General features: G+C 39.8%; 1 protein-coding gene and 1 pseudogene across 4 annotated transcripts in view; one reads left to right on the top strand and one right to left on the bottom strand.

Moving 5' to 3' along the window:
• The window catches only part of CDC14A (cell division cycle 14A), a 178,992-nt gene that overhangs the window by 40,796 nt on the left and 116,711 nt on the right, over window positions 1–21,485 (top strand). The gene's annotated exons all lie outside the window — the stretch shown is intronic.
• Window positions 7,736–7,833, bottom strand: LOC114208124 (U2 spliceosomal RNA; annotated as a pseudogene).

Below are 21,485 nucleotides of genomic sequence, written 5' to 3'. Positions count from 1 at the left end.
TCCTTGTGATGAGTCTTAACCTCTTTCAGCATACAGCTCAGTAGCATTAGGTACATTCATATTGTTCTGTAGCTATCATATCTTGCTTGTGAGTGTGACATCTTGGGCCAAACACGCATGTACAGAGTCACGGCTTTGCCTGCATTTTCTCCGTTAGATCAGGACTTTAAGTATGTCACACAAGCTTTTGTGTTTTTATTTTCTTATCTCTAAGTGGGGGAGAGCCTTTTTATGTTTTATCTCATAGAACTGTCATGAGTATTGAGGAGATAAAATATAGAACACCATGTTCAGTAGGAAATACACAAACCCATCTCTGGGTGATTCTAAAGCCAGGGTTGCTAGAACAATGTGGCCGCTGGAGATCACAGTGACCTGAACGACAGATGATGCGCACTGTTTCAGGGAAGTCCCTACTCAGGAAGTATCTCTTTATCCCTAAGCTGTGACATTATCCTTCTTGAGATGAAGGCACAGGTTTTAAGAAGAGATCAACTTTGTCGGGAAGGTGTTTGCCTTCCAGGACAATACTCAGGGCAGTACTGGAGTTGGGGGTCAGGATGCTTGGATCATAGTGGCAACCACAGTAGTCTGACATGAGTTTGAAGAAGATGGCCTGAAGATATTGTAAGCATGAATTAATTAGGTTCTTGCTACATGCTTAAAGACCAAATCCTTGCTAGTTACCATCTCACTTTCAGTTCACAGAACTATGATACAGAGGTCAAGGAGAATTTGGATCAGGCCCATGATGACTGGAGGATTGGAAAAATAATATGTGTGAGAAGTTACAACAAATGTGATGGTTTAGCTTAGAAAATGAAGTTCAGAGTTAAAGAATTGATTCCTTTTTTTCCCCAGATATGTGGAGGATGCTTAAACAGAGGTGGTAACCACAATGTATTTTCCTTAACCCACTTGTTAAGTCCTCACATTGCTAAATAAGGGGTCTAATTATGGATTAACTGGACCTGGGCTGAGCCAGATGTCATGTCTGAATTAGAGATGACAAGGCTAAGGTTTGTAGACTTTGTAATCATGTCTGTGTCTGCCATTTATTCTGTAGACTACACTTAATGCCTTAGTAGGTATATTCTACTTCTAAGTCCACTACTAATTGCAAAGAAGCCATTCTCCATCTGGCTTAATGGTTGAGAGCAGCGACATGAGCAGGGAGCCACAGGTTTGGCCTTGAATCTGCTTGGTAGTTTTATGTCTTGAGCTAGTTATTTAACTCATCCAAATTCACCAGTTTTTTTCATCTTTAAAATAGAGATAATAACACCCCACCTAACATAGTTGTGGTGAGGACTGTGGGAGGTCATGTTCATGCAGGTGTCCTGGGGCAGTGCCTGGCTTTTTAAGCATTTAGGAATGGCTGCCAGCTCTAGGCAGAAAAGTTGTGTGGCCTTCCAGAAAGTTTTCTGAGCTGTTGTCTCACCTCCCCTGAAGGGCTGAAGCCTGCTCCTCCTTTCCACCCCATTTTACACTTAACACCCTTTCTTGGCTCAGCGATACTCAGATGGTTGTTAATCTGTTGATTGCTTAGGATAAATCACTGGAAGGTAAGGTATGAGATTTTTTTTTTTTGGAGGTTGTTATTTGCATTTTAAAGGAAGAAACTGTCCGAACCAAGCAGATTTCTCATTTTTGAGAAGTGTATTCAGGCATTCTTTAGTTGAGTAAATATTTATTTAGCTCAGATGAGCTTGACCCAGTGACCCAGCGCTGTGGTGGGCTCTGGGGAATATAAAAAGATGAAAAAGAGGAAAAAGAATGAATGCCTGGCTTAAAATGGGGGACAGATAAATAATAAAAAATTGAGAAAAATGTGCAATAGGTGCCAAATTGGACAAATATAAATTGACAAGTGTTTTTCCAGCCCTTATTCATGAGGCCTTGTTCTGCGAGTTGAGAATGCTAAGGTGAATAACTCTGTGCCTTCTGGGGAGGGTGTTTGGGGACCAGGGTCAAACCTGAGGGGAGGGAGGGATCAATGATGACCAACCCCAGTAGGTCAAGTTTGTGAAGGAATATTGAGGGGGTGGTGGGAGAGAACAGCATGGAGGGCAAGATGTTTCCTTGGGGGGGGGTTGGGAAATGATTAAATATATTTTAAATATCTAGTTTGAAAAGGGGATGATTCAGTGAATTTAATTAAAAACAGTTTTTTAAATTAAAAAAGTGGCATAACCACATTATAGAAGAAAAGTAGGAAAATTCTCCTGCAGTGACATCATTCTAAACCTGAATATTCACTGAAGTATAATTGCAACATAGTTTTATCAGCCTTTTTTCACTTGGCCTCCATATGTTTTGCCTTTTTGCTACTTAGATGACTAAATAATATTCCATTTAGAGGGCATACCATTGTTTGTTTAACATTTTAGATGCCTTTGCAACATTTTCTTATAGTGTGACAAATATCGTTTGACATTATAAATATTTCTTTTTGTGGATTTTTGTCTTTAGATCACCAGAAGTGGGATTAATAGATTTTAACAATGTAAGCATTTTAAAAAAAGATTTATTTATTTGAGAGAGAGAGAGAGTACGTGTGCACATGGAGGGAAAGAGCCGAGAGAGAGAGAGAATCTCGGGCAGACTCCCCACTGAGTGTGGAGTCTAGTGCTGGACTCCATCCCATGACCCTTAGATCATGACCTGAGCCAAAATCAAGAGTCAGACGTTTAACCCATTGAGCCACCCAGGTGCCCCTAAGCATTTTTTAGGTTCTTGGAGCAGGTTAACATACTTAAGCCAGTTTGTACTAAATTTGGCATTATGTGAAATAAATCTCCTGTGTCATATACCTTTGCATATTGGGTAGAGACATTAAAAATCTAGAAATCTAATTAGTGAAAATGATACCTCGTTGTTTTACTAATCATTTTTTGATTATTAATAAGATTTATTATTCCTATATTTATTTGTAGGTTTTTTAACTTTTGACTAGTTGGTGTCCTGTATTTGGACCATTAAAAGTTGAAAAGTGGGTGCCTGGGTGGCTCAGTTGGTTAAGCGACTGCCTTCGGCTCAGGTCATGATCCTGGAGTCCCGGGATCGAGTCCCGCGTCGGGCTTCCTGCTCAGCGGGGAGTCTGCTTCTCCCTCTGACCCTCTTCCCTCTCGTGCTTTCCATCTGTCATTCTCTCTCTCTCAAATAAATAAAATCTTTAAAAAAAAAAAGTTGAAAAGTATCAGTTTCTTCTTTCCTTTTAAGAAAAGAATTCGGGGCACCTGGGTGGCTCAGTCAGTTAGGCTTCTCCCTTCAGCTCGGGTCATGATCCCAGGGTTCTGGGATTGAGCCCTGCATTGGGCTCCCTGCTCAGCGGGAAGCCTGCTTCTCCCTCTCCCACTCCCCCTGCTTGTGTTCCCTCTCTCGCTGTCTCTCTCTCTGTCAAATAAATAAATAAAATCTTAAAAAAAAAAAAGAAAAGAATTAATTTCGGGGCTCCTGGGTGGCTCAGTCAGTTAAGTGTCCGACTGTTGATTTTGGCTCAGGTCATGATCTAGGGGATCATGAGATCGAAGGAGCTCTGAGTTGGGCTCTGCACTCAGCAGGGAGTCTGCTTGAGATTCTCTCTCTCCCTCTCCCTCTGCCCCTCCCCGCCCCACACTTGCTCTCTCTCAAATAAATAAATAGATCTTAAAAAAAAAAGGAAAGAAGTCATTTCCCTAAATCTAATTTGTATCAATAGATGTAGACCTCTAGAAATCACACCCATCAGTCCAAGTTTCTGTAAGAAATTAAGAAGTCCATAAACTTTAAATTCTGTTATGTTTCCAAATGCTATGTTAATAAGTACTTACATATATCTGAATACAAAGGAACTGCTGAAAATGGATCTATTGATTATTCAACACCTAGTGGTCTACTGAATATACAGAAAATTATATTCAGGATGGTATTATTTAAAAGTGGTTCATGTATATGTGCTTAAACTCCTGAAAAGTGGTAATCTAGACCAACTAACTCTGAATTTGTTTTTGTTTTTATCGTTTGGGACAAACATGTTAGTTTCCTTAATCTCTAATTCACAATTCATCTGTAAGTTGCAATTTCAGAACTGCTTTAACTTGTCATCAAAAAGCTAAAAAAGTTTTTAGATAACACATGTTATCTAAAAACATAGGTGAAATCATCAAGAAAAATGTTGGTTCAGAATAATAAAGACATTTACCTTAAATATTTATTGAAACAGTAGTAAAGAGGATGTCAGCTACTAGTGTTCTGTCAACCTCTGTGGCTTATCTAACAGATAGCGTTTGCTTCTTCTGCGTATGGAAATTGTGGAGAGGAAGGGAGGTGTGGCACAAGACTGGGGCAGGGCAGTTTCCTGTTTTGCAGTTCCTTCCTATTACAGCTTGATAGGCAAGAATGCTTTTGTGATATTGCCTTTAAATGGGCCAGACAGGCTTTTATCCCTGTAGGCTTATATTTTTGGTGGTTTTAAAAACAGGTGAGGCTCCTTAAGGTCACACAGCATTTTCAATTTCAAACTCCTTGAATTTGGAAATTCCGTTAGTCTTTAGCATCTAGGAGGAGCAATATTATCTTTTATTCAAGCCTCCCTCCCCTTTGCGTATGACAATTAGCTGTGGGCTAGGAAAATCAGCTGTTTGCTTTTCTTTGGTGAAAGGTGTGTTTCTCAAGTTTAACTGAATAAATCTTTTCAGTATTTTTTTTTTCTATTCTCCTTTTGGCATCCTGATAACAAACTTCCTCTATGCTATAAATAAGCTCACAAATTTATATACACATATGTACACACACAACACACATACATACACATGTACACACTGTATTTAGTACTATAAATTTAAGTGCTGATACATTATGCTTACAGCACAAATTTTTGAATCTTAGTAGCCTTGAAAAGACATACTTTCTCTGTGACAAAGCTTATGTCCATTTGTTTCACTTATATATTGAATTAAAGGGATATACTTTTTCACTGCTTGGAATTGTGTATTTACTCGTTTATTATCTTTCCCTTTAAGGGAAAGAACTGTGTTTTGTTCCTCACAATAGCTCCAGCATGTAGAACAGTGTAGGACATATCCTAAGTGCTCAGTAAATATTTGTGGCACGAATGGCTGAATGTTTAATAAATAAATATTAATAACATTGATATAAACATTGATAAATAAAAGTTAATCTTCCACAATTCTTGGAAGTTTAATATGGAATAATTTAAAAGCTGTAGTACTTGAAAATAAATTTTGAAGTCAAGACTAATTGTAAAAGTAATAATAAGAGGGGTGCCTGGGTGGTTCAGTCGTTAAGTGTCTGCCTTCAGCTCAGGTCATGATCCCAGGGTCCTGGGATTGAGCCCCACATCGGGCTCCCTGCTTGACGGGAAGCCTGCTTCTCCCTCTTCCACTCCCCCTGCTTGTGTTACCTCTCTCACTGTCTCTCTCTCTCTATCAAATAAATAAAATCTTTAAAAAGAAAGATTTAAAAAATAATAGCAAGAATCATAGTGTCTTGAGGTACTAATTTCTACTTTTAAAGTTACTGAGTAAGACAAAATGTTTTATATAACTCTCTGCAGTTTTAGAACTGAAATGTAATTTCAGTTGTTTGTAATTTCAGTCTGTTAATATGTACAAGCATTTGAAATCAGTATTATGGATGAGAGTCTTAATTTTGGCCTCAGAATTTTTTGTTTTTCTCAGTAGGGGAAAAACCTTATTTATACATTATACATTCATTGCTAACAAATGTCAGTAATTTTTTTTAACAGCTGTCCTTGCAATTTTATAATTTTCAGTAAGAAGTAACCCAAAAGCTTAAAGGAAGAATACTAGAAAACTTTTTAATCAGAGTTGGATCTTTAAAAATTTTAACTGGATGCATTTTTTTATGGAAAAAAAATTAAAAAGAGGTACCAGAGGCCTTGAAGAGATTGCCCGTTATCAGAGTGTCACTTGAAATGTATTTGTAATGCCTGATGTGAGTAGCAGGTAATCTGCCCATCTGGGTTAGTCTGCAGTTAGCACCTTGTTATATATGTTTGCCTGGGCCTCAACTGGCAATTATGTTTCGGAGCCATCTCTGTTCAGTTTTATACGAATATCTGGACAGAACAGACTCGCATTTAGATGTATCCCTGGTGAAGCACTATAAGTTCCTACTCAATGAGATATTTATGAGAATATATACAGAATTATATATATATACTAGAATATATGCATAATATATACCTCCGGAGGTAATACATCCAAGTTTTATGCAAAATGAAGTTATTTGGCTGCTAAATAACCGCCATGGTGATTTCCACCATGGTAAAAATCGATATTGAATCCATTTGATTGTGTTTATTGTGTTTATTTTTTCGCTATTTATTGTGTATTGTGTCTATTGTCTAAAAATAAACGTATGTGAATTCAGAAAAGTAGACTCACTTTTGCAGAACCCTTAAGGTACCTCTACAAGAAATTCACTAGGAAAAACTCTGCTGCAGTCCTGCTTTCTCATGTTTCAGTTGGAGAATCTGAGCCCAGAGAGACCAAGTACCTTGCCCAAGGTCAAATTCGGTTAGTGAGAGGCTAGAACCCAAATCCCCAAGTTCCTAGTTGGATCTTCATCCATTCACAGCATATAACTGAGCAGTGCTAGTCTTGGAATAATGCTACATCTAAACCAGAATATTCTGCAGAAGATTCAAAATCACATGTAGTGTGGAAGGGCAGAGTTTTCCAGTTACAAAGCAGTGTTTCATTCACTCATGCAGTTTCTTTTCCAGGTAGCATCTGAGATTTAATTCTGGCTAAGGGGGCTAACACCCCAAATACCTTTATGTACCAGCCAGATGCAGTGGCAATTTTGCTCACACTTGCTTTGGTGATGTCCATGGTTGGCTTAGAGTAGGTCTGAGTGTCAGAAGTGATAGGAGAACAGGAGAACTAAGGAATGACATGAAGCAGTTTAGACCAGATCTCAAGACAGGGCTTTCCAAGCTTCTTTCACTATAAACCACAGTAAGAACCATATTTCACACTGCCCCTTTGTACACACACATACACACACACACACACACACACACACCATTCACATGTATAACTGAAACAAAATGTTCATGAAATAATTCTTCCTTTACAATGGGTGAGGTATACTGACATTTTATATTCTGCCCTATTTTATGAAAAAAAATCTTTACCCTATTAAACTGATTTTGCTACTCAGTAATGGGTAGTTACCTGCAGTTTGCAAAACGCAGCCATTGCAGAATCTGCTTACTATGCTTCGATCTGAAATGTATTTGCATATTTTTTAGGGTATCAGTTTTGGCATGGAATACACGGGGGATTGTTTGGCCCATCTGGGTTAGCCCATGATTAAACATGAACAACCTAAGGAAAATGGAAAGTGTTCTGAACTCTTCAAAAAGCTCCTCTGTCTAAATATCAAGATGTCCAGCTGGCCTCCACATGATATTGATTCAGTTGATACTTGATGGCTGGGAAAAGCTGAGTTTGTTTTAAGACCTCAAGTAATGCAATCTGTCTTTTCTTATCTCACTTTCCTTTGAATCACTATGTTTCCCTCAAGCTCCTATGCATCCCCTTCTTCCTGGCAGCCAAAATGTACATTTATTCACTTGTGATAACCTTGAATGAGAGAAGCCTGTGCTTGGGTCAGCACTGGGGGGGCCTGGGGAGCCAGCGCTGAGCTGGTTTCTGGGTCTGTTATGGGACTGCCTCGTCCAGTGTAGTTTCTATATTCATGCTGATGGTACATGATGCCCTATGCACTTTGTGACATCTAATCTTAAACTGATAAGAACAGATACTACACTCGATCTTAGCCAAAAGGCTGAGAAGTGATGTGTGACATCTAATCTTAAACCTTAGGTTTATAAGAGTTTTTGAATGCATAATTTTAATCTATGTAAGTTTCATTTCACGAAATCTCTTCTGTTTGATATAGTGAGTAAAATAGTAGCCTTTTCCCCATTGTGGACAGTGAATTGAAATAAAAAGCCCTCTCCATGTGTATTTTCTGACATTTTAAATAAAGGAGGAGCTAACTGGAGCTCCTGGTGAGGTTGCTATGTGTTGAGTTATTCCTAAGACCTTTAGTGCCCAAAACATGGTGACCGCGTGAGTAAACTTAGCCATGCCCATGTCAGCTACTAGGTTCCTCTGTTAGCGCCACTCTGCCCTATGTGTCTTTCTTAGTTCTCTTCTTTATTGCTCCTCTGTCCCAGCTTTGCGTCCCCTGTGCCCACCCCCTCACCCCCCATGACAAATGCTTGTAGGGCCCCTGAGTTTTCATTATGGAAAACCAAGCTTTTATGATGAGGACTGAAAGCCAGGGAGGTAGTTAGCAAATTCACAGTTAATCAAAGTGAATAGTGGGACTAGGAAGGTGTTACCTCAGTCTGAAAGAACTGTTTGGAGTTGCTGCAGTACCACAGAACATTATTGAATAGGCGAGTAACATTCGTGGTTCATAGTTTCAAATTAATGAGTAGACAGACAAGCCTTTCCATGTGAAGATACGTACCGTGTGATTAATCAGACATTACATTTGTGTTGAGCGGTGGTGTGTGAGTCATTTAGTGGGGCTTGCTTTGGGAAATTTCTAAGTAATAAGAGAAAACCACATTCCCTTCTCAGAGAAACCTTTCCTGATGTTTTCTCCATAATACACACCCATGCACACATTGTATTTAGTACTATAAATTTAAGTGCTGATACATTATGCTTACAGCACAAATTTTTGAATCTTAGTAGCCTTGAAAAGACATACTTTCTCTGTGACAAAGCTTATGTCCATTTGTTTCACTTATATATTGAATTAAAGGGATGTACTTTTTCACTGCTTGGAATTGTGTATTTACTCGTTTATTTTGTCATTTCTTACTATTTGACCCAGGCCATGGCTTAATGCTAGCTTTTTTTTTTTTTTTTTTACCTTGTCTTACAGTTGATTATGTGCAGTATCAACTACTAGAATAAGCTCCTTGCAATCACTTGCTTTGCCATCTCTCTCCCACTAGAGTGAGCTCCTTGAGGGAAGAGATGACTCTTCCTGTGTTTGTATCCCCAGTGCCTAGCATAGTGCCTACCTCTTGTTTTAAGGAATAGAGGAATGAATGAGGTAAGAGACAGCCCTAGAGGGGATTCAGATTTCCAATGGTGACTGATCTCATGTTAATAGTTTGTTTGAAATGATGCAGATGGACTACATACCTGGGGTCTACATCACACCACTCCTACCCCCAGCTCCTGGCCTTGACTTCTGTCACTGGGATCTCAGCTGCAAAGCTTTAATTTGAAATCAACTGCTTGTTAAAAGCTATGGGAATGGACCCATCCTGTACAAAGAATTGATGGATATGCTGTAACTCTTCTAATAGCATCTTCTATTGTCTGCCTTGGAGTTGGGGACACTTAAAATCCCACTAGTTGAATGTGATAAAATATTTCTGTTCCCTTCAGAAATGTCTGGAATTTTGAGAAAATTCTCAGTGTCTGCCAGTGAGTAGTAGTTTTGGCAGGAAGCTATATCTTTTACCTGGAGCCACATTTTAAGTTTTCTTCTTTTCCTGGAAACACATCTGTGAAATAATGGAAAGAGTGACAAAATGGGATTAAAACAGTTTCTAAAATCATTTTTGTTTGCTTGTTTCCAAGTCAGATGTATGAATTAAAAACCAACCACATCCACTTTTAGGATATCCTGGCATTGGGCTATGCCATTATTAGCACAGAGTTAAAAAAAATATATTAGATACTACATTTTATACATGTGTACTCACTGATGACAATATTTTCCTTCTGAATTCATGGAAGAGGAAGTCAGATTTAAGTTGTTGATTAAGATCCTTCTATTACAATAAGGAGTTTTGGGATTGACCCAGAATGTGGGCCACTAGACTCTGTATAAGCTCTATTTTACTTTTCTAAAGGAATATTGATTGACCTAGATCTGAAGTTAAGTACAAAGACTGCAGGATGGGATTCTGGCTTTTACCGTATCTACCATAGCAATTCAGAGAATAATTTCTCCTCTGAAGAATTAATCGCTCCAGTGGAGCTGTTTACAGTACAGTGATTCTGCCCTAAGTTACAGAAGCAGACAGATCTGAGAGAGACGTCCTCTCTTTGCCCTGCCTGCCCATCCCTACCCTTCGCTGCTCCTCCTCCCTACTGCGCTAGGAAACCCAAAGAAATGAAGGAACTTGACCCAAGAGGCAGAACAGGGAGGACCCAGAACCCCTCTACTTTTAGCATTCCAGTCTTTCTTCCTCTGTTAGTTAGCAGTCCCCAGCTTATTGAGACGCCCAGAGTCTCGGTTAGCGCCACTGTGTGAAATAACAAGTTACCCGTTTTCTTACACTTTGCCCTTGGCTTCCTTTGTGGCTCTTACCCATCTACCACTCCTAGTTATCTCTGCGTAGCTCTCCTTCATCTTTGTATTTTCCCTGCTCCTTCCACCTCTTTCTGCTCCCACCGTTTCTGATCACTTCTCCCCTGTTGCTTTGTTTCCTTCCTTTCCCTGCTCCTTTCTTCATTGGCTCCTATGTAGAATAGCAGTATTGTCATACTTTGAGTTTTTTGGTTACATGTCACAGAATCTGGCTCTGACTTGCTCACACTTAAAACTTGAATTTTTATGATTTTCCTAGTAGCTTAGTCGAAAGAGGGAAGTAGGGGGCCCCTGTAGCCTTTATTGTTTAATAAGCACTGTTTATTCATCTTAACGGGAAAGTCTTTCCCTCTCCCGTTCTGTCTGGCTCCTTTATTCTTTCTGTTGTTGGAACAAATAATTATTGAGCAGCTGTGCCGGATGCCCTTCTAGGCTCTGAAGGATCTAGCAATGGACAAGAGAGATAAAATCCTTGTATTGATAAAACCCTCATGGAGCTTGTGTTCTGCTGTGGGACAGTGACCCTGTGGTAATAGGATAGGGACTGGCTGGCTGCTTCAGATGGGGAGTTCAGAGAATCCCTCTCGGAGGTGATGACCGTTAAGCTGATAAAGAAGAAGAACATTTTAGGCAGAGGGAATAGCATGTAGAAAGCCTTTCAGGGTGGGAATGACCTGGGTATGACCGAGGATCCAAGAGAAAGCCAAGGTGGCCGGAACACAGAGGGCAAAGGGGCTGAGGTCTCCACCAGGGCTCTTGTATGAGAGGAAGAGTTTGGATTTTAGTCTCCATGAGGGAAGTTGTTGGAGAGTTGAAATGATCTGTTTTGTACTGAGAAAGGGTTTTATTTTTTTTTTAAAGATTTTATTTATTTATTTGACAGAAAGAGAGAGAGAGAAAGAGAGCATAAGCAGGGGAACAGCAGAGGGAGAGGGAGAAGCAGGCTCCGCACTGAGCAAGGAGCCCAATGCAGGGCTCCATCCCAGGACCCTGGGATCATGACCTGAACAGAGGGCAGACGCTTAACCGACTGAGCCACCCAGGCGCCCCTGAAAAAGACTTTTAAAACTCATCTTTTAGAACTCTGCTTAAGGCTCTCCATGGTACCGTTTAGCTCTGGGTTTCAGATTTCTCTTATGCTACCATGCCATAAGGGTCTGATTATTTACATGTCTGCCTTCCCTACTGTCCTCATTTTTGCATCCCTAAAATATAGCTCAGTCCCTACTAGAAGACGTGAATGAAGAGGTAGATTTGTCACATGGGTTGTCAAGGACATAGGCAAAGCCTTTTGTTGTGCCCTTGGAATTTCACAGAGAATGTTGGCTTCCTTATCATCTATCACTTAAAGCTAATGAAATAATATGTATATGTAGTTCTGTGATATAATTCAGGTATTTAGCCTTATTATAACAGCGGTTCTAAACCATGATTTTGTTTCAGAAATACCTGCGGGCCAGACCTCTCATAATCTGGTGAATCAGAATCTCAGGGGGGTGGAAATCAGGTTATCGATCTCTTAAAACAACTTTGAAGGTTTTTTTCTGAGGCATAATTGAAGTTGGGGATCCCCTGGCTTCTTTTTTTTTTTTAAGATTTAATTTATTTATTTGACAGAGAGAGAGAGCAAGAGCAGGAACACAAGCAGGGGGAGTGGGAGAGGGAGAAGCAGGCTTCCCGCTGAGCAGGGAGCCCAATGTGGGGCTTGATCCCAGGACCCTGGGATCATGACCTGAGCCAAAGGCAGACACTTGACTGAGCCAACCAGGCGTCCCCCCCCGGCTTCTCTTAGAAGATATGAAGTAATGTCGAAGGGCTACTCCCGAGGCTAGGAATATATTTGACTTTTTCTTGGTGTTATCTATGGTGCCTGGTACCAGTAATTCTTTACTGAATGAAAAAATGAATCACCTGTATGTAAAACTGTGGCAAATTCTCTGCTCATCTCCTTCTTTTCCTTTCTTCTTCCTTGTTTTTCTTACTACAAGTATATCTGTCCTCGAGTCTTGCTGCTGATCAAGACAGGGTGAGAAATCACTGACCAGGGTGAAGTAGGGGGATGACTTTCTGGAAGTAGTGAGGTTTAGCTACAGCAGTGAGCTGGAACAGGAGGGAAATTTCCAGTAGCTGCAGGGAAGGTGGATAGACTTCCTATATGTTATATATATTGGCTATGCATGCAATAGATCTGTTGGTTGGATTTTTTTTTTAAGATTTTATTTATTTATTTATCTGACAGAGAGAGACACAGCGAGAGAGGGAACACAAGCAGGGGGAGTGGGAGAGGGAGAAGCGGGCTTCCCGCCGAGCAGGGAGCCCGATGCAGGGAGCCCGACGCAGGGCTCTATCTGAGGACCCTGGTATCATGACCTGAGCTGAAGGCAGACGCTTAACGACTGAGCCACCCAGGCGCCCCTGTTGTTGGATTTAAGTTACTTTTATTTAAGGTGGAATTGTCTTCACTTGTTTCAGTTGTAATGTTTGTGGAATTAATAAACTTTTAGGGAACATGGTTACTTCTTTAAAAAATCTATACAGATTTCAGAATGATTCATTCCATTATGTTCCTGAAGGACAGTTCTGTCATGTGGCATATTTTTGAACAGGTCGGGCTAATGCACAGTGAAATGGCCCTGGAATGTTTTCTGCAAACACCTGACTGATGGGCAAAGCTCTTGTTTCTCCTGCTTTCTCTAAGCAACAAATCTTTGTAAATACTGGAAAAGAACAACCAGTTCCTTGTTTGTGTTCATTGTTGGTTTTCTATTCTTGAGTCAATTCAAAGAACAGTAGCTTACAAGTTACTATGAGATTCTAGATCTGAGATTTAGTTCACATGCTATGTGGATTCTGTCTTAGAAGTTTGGATAACGTCTCACCTACAAACGTCTTCAATTTGGAAAAGGATAAGATGACTATATTCGAAAAGGCTTCTTTTTTTGTTCCTCAGGTGCTTGTTCTAGTTGCTAAAATGAATACATTTAATTGTCTGGTCTACCTCCTTCCTCTGCCTAAGCTGCTGTAAGTTGCTGTAAGTTCAGAGACAGCAAGTCATACTTTGGTCATATTGCTTTCCCACCCTGGTTGGGTTCCATTCCTGGAGAGTTTGGCAGTCTGTGTTTGTCCAGAAAGTTTCTGACCTTTCTCATCCACATTTCTTCCCAATTATCTCCCTTTGCTTACAGCAAGAAAATCTTTCTCCTCTCGTATTTGTCACGCCTCCTTTTGCCTCTGATTTGGACTCAGTCCTAATCATAATGCCAAATATTGAGGAAAGCTCTGCATTTTGAAGTGGAATTAGATGTATTAAAGTACCAATCCAAACATTTGAAATAATTCACAGTTCACTTTAAAGTCATCCTAAACATGTGCATTGGTTTCCTCGTGTTTTTATTTTTCTAATCTAGGCTTTCCTCAAGTATTCTTAGCATTGAGGGAAGAGAATTTAAAAAGTAAACATGCCTCTTTAAGTATTTTGTTTTAGTTTTTAGTTTTTGAAATCATGTTTTCCACCACATTTTATTTTAGATATATGATTTTAATGATAAAGTGGACTCTATAATCATTTTTGGACTAGCCTAAGAGACTGACAACCATAAGATTTTAACTTTGGGAAACTATTTCCAAAGATCTAAATATTAGCCTTTACAAATACACTTTTAGAATATAATTCATCTGCAAATTAAAGACATTCTATAATTGGTTATAGGCGTTAAGAGAATTCAAACACTGATGCTTGGTCTGTTGTGGACCTGTCATCTGCATCTTCATCATAAAGGAAGTTACTGTCTTCGCCTTCTAAGCTCGATCAAATTCAGTCCTTGGCTTAAAGAACACGCCACTTTTTTTTTTTTTTTTTGCTTTTCTTTCTTAATTTGAGAGGTTTTTTGAAATAAAATTCATACTATATCCAGAAGTAATCAGGGAAACTCAGCATGAGGAATTTTTGACATGGAACCATTCCATTTGAGAGTATTATTCAAGTAATGTTCTGGAGTGAGTCTGTTTTTGTGTTTCATATAGAGACTGGCTTCTGACGATGAATGACGGATGATGTACAGGGTTATGTTTACCTGTGTGTCGTAATATAACAGCATTATACTCTTGTGTGAGACTAGGGACTCAGGTTTTCTTGGGACCAAACATTTTTTCCTTTTCCCCCTTAAAAGGGGCTCTTTAGACATCTGCGTGCTGAGAACATTGGCTTAGTGTTTCCTTGGTTTGCTTTAATAAGGGGCTGTGCTAGTTCAGTGAGATACAAGCAGCTCGGCAGTGTCTGTGCTGGAACGTGAGCTCTCTCCAGGCAGGAAAAGCCTGAAGTGTTACTGAGACACAGCTAGCAAGAGATGTGTATTCGTCTGGGCTGTAGCTGTCAGTTCTGGAAGAATATCTTTGCAGGCTGCTAGAATTCTGGTTCCTGTCAAAGTCGATGGGGAGACACATAGGGCTAATGTTGTCTACACTTTTCCTAAATTGCCTATCAAAGAGCTGCTACTGGTTTCACTCTCTTCACGCCCATGAGAGGCAGAGATAGTATTTCTATTCTAAATGAGTTCTCAAATAAATAAAGTCCACTGTGTATCAAATCTCAAATCCAAATTAAAATGTAAAGAGATGTTACTTGAGAATATTTCAGAGCAAACATCAGCTCAGCCAAAGAGTACAGTCATTGCTAAACCTTGTTCTCATAAGGATATCAGATGAGTGTTAAGTATTTTTAGGGCAGAAATAAGCAATGTGGATGGAGGCCTGGCATCAGATTCTGCCTGACTTCTGGACTTAGTGTGGCCTCCATATTTATTCAGCAAATGCATTGTCTTTGCGGGCCTCATACTCTGTGACTTACAATAGACTCAAAACTGGAAGAACAGGGAGAACAACTTACCTTCCTTTATAATGTGTTAAAGACAAGGTGCATCCATTCTTGTTTTAATTAGACTAGTACAATAGATTTAAAATAGAATAAGATACAGGCTGTTTTAAATATTCAGTTGCATTTCTGGTTTGCAATCAGACTTAACTATCTAATTTGTAAGGGATCGTTTAACACTGAATATTTTTATTTCCATAAACAATGAGAACAAAAGTAGAATCAGTGTGCATTTGAGGAATGTTTGGCTTTTTTCTTTTCTTTTTTTTTTAAGTTTTAAAGCTGAATGTAGGTATTGTTTTCTCAGTCATTGGTTATAATGAAAGGAAATGATTAAGAAGAGAAATGTTGCTAAAAAGAGTAAAATAAACATTTTGTTTGTGCTTGCATACGGCAGTTAAACTTAATGCTGTCATCAGGAAAAAGCAGTTTATAAAGTGCCCTGACACTTAAGAAGTCTGAGAACCAAAGTGTTGGGAGCCAAGGAAGAGACTTTAGAAGTTTTATGTTTCAACTCTTTGCCTGAGTTTCTCACCACCTAGTGTGTTTTTGTAGATGTTCATTCGATGGACTTTGGTGGCTCATTCTTTGCTGGTTACTGGTAATGCTTTCTTCTCCTAAAAATAAACCTAGCCTAGTGTTCTTACTCTTTTGTTCATGAGAAGCTCACATAAGGAAAAATGAATACAACATCAATTCTCTTCTGGTGTACTTTGTTGGGAAAAGATGTGGACCACCTCAAGGATCTTCTGATATTTTGACAATGGATTGGATAAAACGGGGTCTACAGCATTTATCTTATGATTGTTGATTCTAAGGCACCAGGAGACTCAGGGGACATTTGAAGAGGCAGAACTGAGAGTAGGATCAACATCTGTACTTTCAAATGAGAGGGTTGAATTAAATGATGGTCTGTATGTTACGGTTTTGGTATATAGCAGTCATGGGAGACGTTTACAACCTCATGTTTTGATGTTTACACACATAGACAGGCTTTAGGACTCAGGTGTCAGAAATAACAGTTGTGGATCCAGATTCACGCGGATTCAGGTGGTGAAAAGGAGAAAAGAAATATTTTGGGACCAAAGTTTATCTCCTTTCTGTGGTCCCTTGCTATAGAAGAGCTGTGTGCTTGATACAAATCTGAGCATTTTACATATAATATTAATTCATTACATCTTCCCAACAGTCTTAGGAGGCAGTTACAGTTCTTATCCCTACCCCACAGGTAAGGAAATGGAGGCACAGAGAGTTAATGTAATACGGCTCATACATGAAAGAGGCTGGATTGGAATCTAGGCAGCTTGGCTGCGGTCTTGGGGTGCCGAACCACTGCACTCCGTCACCCGCGCTCTAGATAGACGATCCGTGTCCTGTGACCACATCACACTTGTTCTCACATAAAATGCCCTCTTTCCCTCCACTCTTTGTTCATGCATCCATCAACCATTTTTTTGAGTATGCTCCCCGTGCAAGGCAGTGTTGAGTCCTGCAGATAGAGAAGAGGCAAACATCCTGCTCGACTTATAGTCTAGCCAGGGAGACAGACTAAAATCACCCCAGAAGACAAACTTGGGTAAGAATTTGAAGGAGAAAGGCAGGGCGCTTTGAGAACAGAGGGAGGGGCCTGATCTCATCAGGTTGGGGAAGAAGGCTGCCCCACCAGAGTGGCTTAGAGCTGTGGTCCCAAAGGAAGGGAGGAGGTAGCCATCTAAATGCGGCCATGTTGCAAGGAAGGCTTGAGTCGAGTCTGGTTCCTTCGTGGACTGTACCCCAGCCCTACTTACAGCCCTTGTTGTCAGCAATTTTAAACTCCTTCACCAGGTTGCAGAATTTCCCCGTGTCTCGGTGTGTATGCACGTTCCCCTGCAAAACTGTAAGCATTAAATACATACACATTGATCTTTGGTGACTTGTGTTCTGTTCTACCTCCTGCTTCCTGCCTTTTACTGGGTGTGGGGAGTGGCAGAGGGTAGATTCCGAACAGACACAGGGGAAGTGAGACAGTGAATGTCTGGGTCAGGCAGTATCCCTTGGCTCTTGAAATACTTAGTATAAGCTAAAGCAAGTCATCTGAGCTAGAGCTCTTATTTGTACAATCAGTCTCTATTTTACCTTCTTTTTAGAAGAATTGACTACACCTAGTTTGATGCTCTCAAATAACTGGGCTCTGAAAGTTAATTTCACTAGCTCCCTTGGGCATTATCACTAAAATTGTAGTGACACATTTAGAAAGTCTCATTCACTTAATTATTATTTAAGCTAAATTAACTCTCTAGGGTGGATGCACTTGTAGTACCTTACACGTTTAAAGCAGTTATCCACTAACATATGTTTCTAGAGCATCTATCTGATAGGAGGCATTGTAAGGCTTATAAAGGTATAAAAACAGTAAAAACATGTTTACTGCACTTAAGGAGCTTTATACTTCAGTATAATGGAAAATAATTACGACAGAGCTGTCAGGAGCCCATCAGGAAGTGGTTAGGAGTGCTGTGGGGAGCCAGACTGCCTGACTCCACCACACCCTAGCTGTGTGACCTTGAGCCACTGATTCTCAGCATTTCATGTATAAATGGAAATGGGTTAATAATGGAACCGTCTTCAGGGTGATTGTGAGGATTATTAAGCCAAATTATGTCAAGTGCTTAGAATAGCACCTGGCACATAGTAAGCACCCTATAACTTTTTTTATTATTATCATCATTATCATGGTCATTATCATTCTTATAGTTGAGTCTAAGGAGTAGGGGAAGGGTTTCTGAGCTTAAGAAAAAACACATGGCGGAGGTGGTAGTCAAGTTAAGTCTAATGAAATAGGAAGAATTTTAATAGCAGAGATGGTGTGGAGTATTCCAGAAGAAACTTCAGATGAAGGTGTCAGGTATGCTTAGGGAATGGTGAGGAGTCCAGACTAGCGGTAGGGGTTCATTTAAGCAGCAATGAGAAATTCACCTGGAGAGATCATTTGGCACCTTGTCTTGGTGAAGGGTGGGCAGTCTGGCTGGGGTTTTTGAGCAGGACTGAGACTCTCAGAGTCCTGTTCCAGAATTGCTGGAGTAGGCAGAAGTGGAGGCAGAGAGAAACCGTGTTAGTGTGAGTGTGGTGATAGGGGTTTGAAATAAGGTGATGATATAGTCATGAAAGAAAGGTCAAATGCAGATTCACCGGAAAACTAAAAGCAGTTTAAGATTCGGGGCCTTTAACATGGTTGGGCCTCTCTCTCTCAAGGTCGTTGGAGGGACCCCAAGTAGTGGCTTTATAAAATTTGAGAAGATATTTGTATACTTTTCTTTTTTTTTAATCCTTTATTTTATTTATTTATTTTTTAAAGATTTTATTTATTTATTTGAGAGAGAGAGAATGAGAGATAGAGAGCACGAGAGGGAAGAGGGTCAGAGGGAGAAGCAGACTCCCTGCTGAGCAGGGAGCCCGATGCGGGACTCGATCCCGGGACTCCAGGATCATGACCTGAGCCGAAGGCAGTCACTTAACCAACTGAGCCACCCAGGCGCCCTGTATACTTTTCTTTCTCTCCCCAGATGTCCTGTTTCAGCACCTCAGGCTGTAGAGGCTATAGAGAAAGAATCAGTCTGGGTATTGACTGGGTGAGGATGGACACAATGAAGGAGAGAGGCCAGAGTCACAGGTGGCTTTGGAGATTGAGTTTGGCTGACTGGGAGGAACCCCGGATGACAGACACAGGGGGATGATGGGAGAAACCAGTGAGGGTGCAGTGCTTTCAAACCAAGCAGGTGCTCTGCACTGGTTAGCTGTACCAGGGAAAGAAACATTGTCTTATTACCTCTGCCCACCCTTGTCCTCAATTGCTGTCTTGCAAGTGTGATAATTTTAAGTTATATGGGGCTTGGGAAAGGGGCCCATGCATGACTGTTAATTTAGTGGAATAGAATCCAAAGCACATATCACACAGAGGGACATCTCTGTAACGTCCCCATTTAGCACTCTGTATATGCTAGAACTACCTGTCTGAAAATTTTAAGGAAAATTTCTCTTTTGGTTTAAGTCTTCAATATTTGGTAAGTTTTAGGGCTTCTAGACTGTTTTTAAGTTATAACATCTGTTTTCTGGAAACTTCTATTTTGAAGAAATTTAATTGACTCAGTAACGGTCAGAATGCTAGTCCACAGCTATCATGTCGGTGTTCTGGTGGTGGCACCTGACTGGGAAAGGCTGTTCTCAGCATCTGTTTTCTCTTTTATAAACAAGCAAAACAGTAAACAAATAACAGGAAATCAAATGCCACAATTAAAGAATACTCTCTCAGATGACCAAATCAAATCCTCAAGAGTATTTCCATTTTACAGATCACAGAAAATAAATATAATTAAAATAGGGGCACAGGTTTCATCTTTAGATATATATGGGATGTGTGTATGTGTTGCATTTTATAATAAGTCTTTTTTGGAGAAATAATAGCCCCTAAAAACACAGCTAAAAACATACTTAGAACTGAGGCAAATGTCCCCAGAGAAAGACCATCAGCCAATTTGTGACTCAAAGTCTGGTGTAGCCCTTCTATATTAAGCCATTTGTTGTTTGAAGAATCACCTTTTATGTATCAGAGAGATTAAATGATCTGAGTAGAGAAATATCATTGTAAATTCCAAAATGCTTCTGAAATTTATGCATATTATTTCTCGACAGGCTTTAAAGATTTAATGACCATAGGATTTAGTAAAAAGAAATGATTTAGAAGTATTTTTGGATTAATTTAAAGAGGATTTTATTTAACTTCCCAGGTTGATCTGCTGTTCTTCTATAAAATTAGCCCAAACTTGATATTTTGAAGCATTGTTTCTCAATGTGTGGTGTGCACAAACCTTTGAATATTTTTAAATTATGTATTTTAATATTCATTTATGTCTAGACTCTACATAGCAAATGATACTGGTTTTCTGTTAATAGCAATGATATAAAACACTTTAGAATAAATTGATTTAAAAGGGTGTGTCTGTTTAAAGAAAATAGTAATACATGGTGCTACCTGTGGTGGTGGAAGTTGGGAAAGTTGACGCATTAAAGTGTGGGAAACATTGGCTTATTGGTAAATCATATAAATTATGCTATCTTATAGTACTATAGTACTGTAGTACTATAACTTCAGTGATGTTGTTAAACAAAAACCTCACAGCCATTGGTTATTTATTTATTTATTTATTTATTTTAGAATGCTGGCTCTTTAAGACTCTTTTAGTAAAGAAATTGAGAGAGTTATTTGGGTCCTTGGTACCTGGCATTAAAGTTAATTAAGCAAAAACACAATCACTTTAATTGGTTGGCTTCTAGTAAATTAAAAATGCGGGGCACCTGGGTGCCTCAGTCATTGGGCATCTGCCTTCGGCTCAGGTCATGATCCTAGGGTCCTGGGATTGAGCCCCGCATTGGGTTCCCTGGTCCGCGGGAAGCCTGCTTCTCCTTCTCCCACTACCCCTGTTTGTGTTCCCTCTCTCACTGTGTCTCTCTCTGTCAAATAAATAAATAAAATCTTAAAAAAAAAAACGCATGGGCGCCTGGCTGGCTCAGTTGGTTAAGCGACTGCCTTCGGCTCAGGTCATGGTCCTGGAGTCCCGGGATCGAGTCCCACATCGGGCTTCCTGCTCGGCAGGGAGTCTGCTTCTCCCTCTGACCCTCCCCCCTCTCACGTGCTCTCTCTCTCAAATAAATAAATCTTAAAAAAAAAAAAACAAAAAAAAACCGCATTATGTCCAGTGCCGTTCTATTGAGAAGTTTCGAGGACTTCCTGACAAGAGTAGTGCACTCTGATAAAAGGTAATGCATGTCCTCACTCCTCCAGGGGTAACTTAGCATGATACATACACCAAGCACTAGGCAGCAGGCTTTTGTTAAATTTTACCTGTCAAAAGTTTGGGAAGATTCTTTCAGTTTGAGTTTATCTATGCTAATATCTAGTGAGGACAGTAGACAGCATTTTTTCCCCTGGGAAGCAGAAAAGGAAAATAAAAATATTTAGAAGATGCTTTGAAATTAATTTTATTCAGAAAATATTTTTAGAGATATTAGAATATCTGGCAACAAATTTTTGATATTAAATTTGGTTTTAGTTTTATTTTTTTAAAAAATTTTTTATTCATTTCAGAGAGAGAGAGATCACACGTGCCTGTGAGTCAGAGAGCATGAGCAGGGGGAGGGGAGGAGGCAGAGGGAGAAGCAGGCTTCCCGCTGAGCCAGGACCCCGATGCGGGGCTCG

The sequence above is a fragment of the Eumetopias jubatus genome, unplaced genomic scaffold (genome assembly GCF_037043125.1).
Source record: "Eumetopias jubatus isolate StellerSeaLion01/CBP00866 unplaced genomic scaffold, mEumJub1_p1.0 scaffold_4, whole genome shotgun sequence".
Classification (NCBI taxonomy): domain Eukaryota; kingdom Metazoa; phylum Chordata; class Mammalia; order Carnivora; family Otariidae; genus Eumetopias; species Eumetopias jubatus.
The sequence above is the reverse complement of the archived record's forward strand: the minus strand, read 5'-3'. Positions and strand labels throughout refer to the sequence as shown.